The sequence below is a fragment of the Pyrus communis genome, chromosome 14 (genome assembly GCF_963583255.1).
Source record: "Pyrus communis chromosome 14, drPyrComm1.1, whole genome shotgun sequence".
NCBI lineage: Eukaryota > Viridiplantae > Streptophyta > Magnoliopsida > Rosales > Rosaceae > Pyrus > Pyrus communis.
In genome coordinates, this window is record NC_084816.1 from 9,758,804 (window position 1) to 9,763,658 (window position 4,855).

Sequence of the window (4,855 nt, forward strand, 5' to 3'; positions counted from 1 at the left end):
TCAAGGGAAGCCATACTGTGTAAAATCCAAGCTAGTTTGATAACTATTTTGTTTTTTAGTTTTTTATTTTCTGTTATCAAACAAGTTTTTAGTTTTAATTTTTAAAATTTTGAAACAAAATGGTTATAATAAAACCCCTAAAACCTGAAACCATTCTCTTCATTGTGTTATGATTATAACCACTCTCTTCCCTGTGTTCTATGTGATTGTTTTGTTTTACCTCCCATGAGTTCTCTAACTGCTAAACTCACCAGCTTTTTCTGGCCTTAAGGTTTGTGTATACCCAAGTTTGTATCATCAATCCATTAAATTGAATTTGTTGGATGAATTAATATTTTTTCCAGACGTTACTATCAAGGTTATAAAAGGCGTTTGGTGCTAATTAGGCGATAGATAAGAGTCTAGCTCTTAAACGTCTAGGTGTGGCCTAGGCAATTCTTTTTAATTTTAATTAAATTTATTATATGATATGTAAATAAATGTTTACTTATACTTAAAAAAAAATTCATAATGGTATGGGAATACATAAATGACATAGATTATATAGTATTAAAACATATTGAAAACATGGGGAACAAGTATATAATGAGTGTTCATCCAAGTTTGAACAAGTCTCTTATAATTATTGAAAAAATAAAATGCAGAAGGGTAATTATATTAACACCCCACAATCTTATGAATACGCCCCATAATTTTATTTTTTCAGTTAAATTTCCATTTTTACCCTAACGAATTAAGTTCTGAAGTTCAAAATAAATCCTATCCACCCCCTTATGCCAGCTGCCAACCACCACAGTGTCTAGGCAAAAAATCTTAGCCACTCGCCATGATCTCCCTCTCCATACATATGTATGTATGTATGTATGTATGTATGTATCCAATCACCAGCCACTCGCCGGTAGGTAATAGGGAATTGGGAGATGGGATGTGTGAATCAAGAGTGTTGGACAATTCTCGATTTGTTAGAAAGTCGGCCTTGGCTGTCAACTTCGGCGACGTGTGGGGTTTTTGGCTATGCTGATATTGATGACGGAAACCTCTTATGTGGGTAGGCCATGGTTGTCTAGCTAGCTTTTTTGCTGTCATTTGTTTATGGGGATGGGGTGGCTTCAAAAAAATGGAGGACAAAGCTGGAATTTTAGAGGCACATTTTGGATGTGGGGTGTATTCATAAAGATGTGGGGTGTTAATAAAACAACCCGATGAAAGTTATCTATTTTATGTCTAAGTGAGAGTCGCGACCTAGGTATGTGCCTAGGTGGGAGAGTAAGAGGACCGCCTAGGCAATTGCTTGCGTCCTTTCTTAATTTTCTAACGCCTAGGTGGGTGAGTAAGCGGACCACCTAGGCAGTTGCTTGCGTGCTTTTTTAATTTTCAAACACCTAGGAATTAATCGGAACAGTAATCGACTGCTTAGCGCCTAGGTAGAGCCTAAGTGAAGTTAAGAAGGAATTTTTAGAATAGTGATTACTATCAGTCTTAATTATCGTAATTATTATCTTGGAGTCAATTCAGCCGAGGATTAACCAAGATGGGGTGAAGTATTCCATATGGTATAAAAGATGTGACAATGTCTATATTATCTCCATATTATTCTCATCCAGTTCATGTAGTCATTATCACCCCTGTACTATGATTAGCACGTAATGGTCTCCAGGTAATAATGGGATAAAATGCTAGTAGCATGAGTTTGTTGTAGGTTTTTGGGGAGTCTCTGATTCTTTGATTTTTAAGAAGATGTGGCGAGATAGGTATTTTCAATTCATAGACAGTGTACCAGATAGGCTTTATTTCCGATTCGTAACTATACCACACAAAAGATGTAGGTAAAGAGAGAGAGGGATATTACTATTATTGCTTTCACTCTTGAGCTTGTGTGTTGTTATATCATACATTGCATACTCTTGATATAGAGACATTTAGGTGCGGAAGTCTACAAAGAAAATTAATGCATGTTGAAAACCATATCATACAACAACAAAAAAAAATCTAACAATACTACTATTTTTAGTGTTCTTACTTTTCACTTTTGGTTAAACCATGTGGGCATTCAAATCCCACATCTTTTACAAGTACAAGTAGTTAATTGAGTGATTTACTTTGTCCCGAGAATCAAAATGTTAATTTTCACATTTGCATGAAATACAACATGATATTGTAGAATTTTCTCATCTTTAGAGACATTTATGTTTTATTTTTTGGATTAAATTCTCAGATGATAACATATGTGTCTACTTAATACTTAATAGATAAACAATATTGTTCACCAAACCTAACGTATTTCACCATATACACGTTATAGTTGGAGTCATTTATTTATTTTTTTATTCATCTTTTTAAGATAATTTATATGAATATATCAATCAATTTAAAGATAGTTTATACATACATACATATACATACATATATATATATATATATATATATATATATATATATATGTGTGTGTGTGTGTGTATGTGCGCGCGTGTGGGTGATCTAGATAATTTATATGAATATATCAATCAATTTAAAGATAGTTTATACTTACATACATACATACATACATATATATATATATATATGCGCGCGCTCGCGTGTGTTGGTGCGGGCACGAGCGTGTGTCTACTTAATACTTAATAGATAAACAATATTGTTCACCAAACCTGATTAATGTATTTCACCATATACACATTATAATTGGAGTCATTTATTTATTTTTATTCATCTTTTTAAGATAATTTATATGAATATATCAATCAATTTAAAGATAGTTCATACATACATACATACACATATATATGTGTGTGTATGCGCACGCGCGTGAGCGTGTTTGTGGGTGATCTAGAAAAAAAAAATTAACAATTTAGATAATAATTACATCCTAACTATAACTCGTCCATTTATTTGATACATATGTGATCTCTAACTCAATGATCTTCAATTTGATTAGTTCTTTGCTAAGGTAATCTCTTAAAGACAATTGAGAATACGAACAGTTTCGATTAAAACAATAGTACAACATATTCGTTAATCACAATTGAGTGAATGAGAAGGTGCAATATTGGAAGTGATTCAGTTCTGGGTCTGCACAATTATAACCCATCCGACCCAAAAACACACATATTCGAAACTTGCTGAGGCAGACTTGAGACCAAAAAGAAAAATATAATAAAATACAAAAATGAAAAATTGCTAAGACAGACCACCGAAATACGGAGAACATTAGACCACACAATCATTTCCAAAACGCCGCGTGGATGAAAGGAAAGCTGCCAAATCCCCGATATCAACACCTTTACGCGCGCTAGCCATGCATGCACCGACGAAGAAGAATCGTGGTAATCCGACGCGCTGGATACACGCGTGGCGCATACCTTCTGTAGAATTGTCGTTGCCGAGTAATTAATTACCAAATTAGTACAACAGTTTGCTAATTTTAGTTTGCTCGAGTAATACTTTGCTAACATATCCAGATATTTTCCATTGATTTTACCATTGGAGGAATGTTTACTATTTTATGCTTTGGCCCACTTGACTTCTGGACAAATAACTTGGTTTTTAAGAATATGTTTTAAACGTTTTCATCCCATTATTTGAAATAGACTTATCTAGAACGATTTCGTTGTTATTGTAACATTTGAATCCATATAAGTTTTTCTCTTAGTATTTAATAGTAAAGCCTAAAGGTTTGATTGCATAGTGAGGCATAAATTTTTCAAGAAGAAAAATAAATAAATAGCTAGACGCAACGGAATACTAATATTATTGTAGTTTAATAGTGTTTATCTTCACTTGTGCTCAAATTCTCAACTCTAAATATCATTATATTTCAAAAAATTATTAATCCCTATATATGCATAAGTTCGAGTTAGGCAAAAAGTCATTTGATGTAATATTTTCACTCAATCAAACCGTATATAGCCTGCAAACCATGTGTGAGTTCAAGCTTAAAATTTTAACTGAGAAAATTTTAAGTTATACTTAGAAACAATTTTTTTCCTCCAATAGTTATTGCTTAAAATTCAAGCCCCGAATTATTAAAAAAAAATAATTCTAGACTAATTTCTTTGGTGATTTTTTTTATTTTAAAAATCATACTTAATAACAGTCGTTCAATTTAATGTAATTAAACATAAAATAAATTTTGAATCATAAACTGTTGAATCAACCAAGGGCTCAATCATGCGAACTGTTCGATCACATGAAGTTTTTAGACAAATCTTCTTCTTGAAGTTCATGGCATTTTAGGGTTTGTTCATGGTACAAGAAAATGCCCAGAAAGATTTGGTGATGATTCAGATGTTGAAGGCATTAAGAATGATCACTATCAGGTATGGAAAATGCATGACCGCTCCCTGATGCAACTTATTAATGCTACATTGTCTTCTACAACCATCTCGCGTGTCATTGGTAATGAGAACGGGGAATTTTTATTATTTTCATCGTACGATAAAATAATGCAATGATAGTGTAAAATGAGGACAATAGCTAAAGGATGTGTACAAGAAAGACATAATTCATTCATAATGAAGTTTATAGTTTACTCTAAAAATAAGGTTACCTATGATTGCGTATCGAACTCATATATCATTTTCAACCAAACGAGACAACTACCACTAAATCGAATACTAGTTCGTTTATAGATTTTATACTTGAGAGTGAAAAAAGATATACAATAAAAAAATGAGCATATTCCAATTTGGGGAATACTACCATCGCATTTGGGTTTTGTTTCTCATGATATCTTATCGACTCTTCTTCTCATTTTGTAATGTTACATCATAATCTAGATTTTTTTATTTTCTAAGTTAACCTTTAAATATCATCCATACAAAAAAAAATCAAAATTATTTAATTATCTAACAGTTATCCA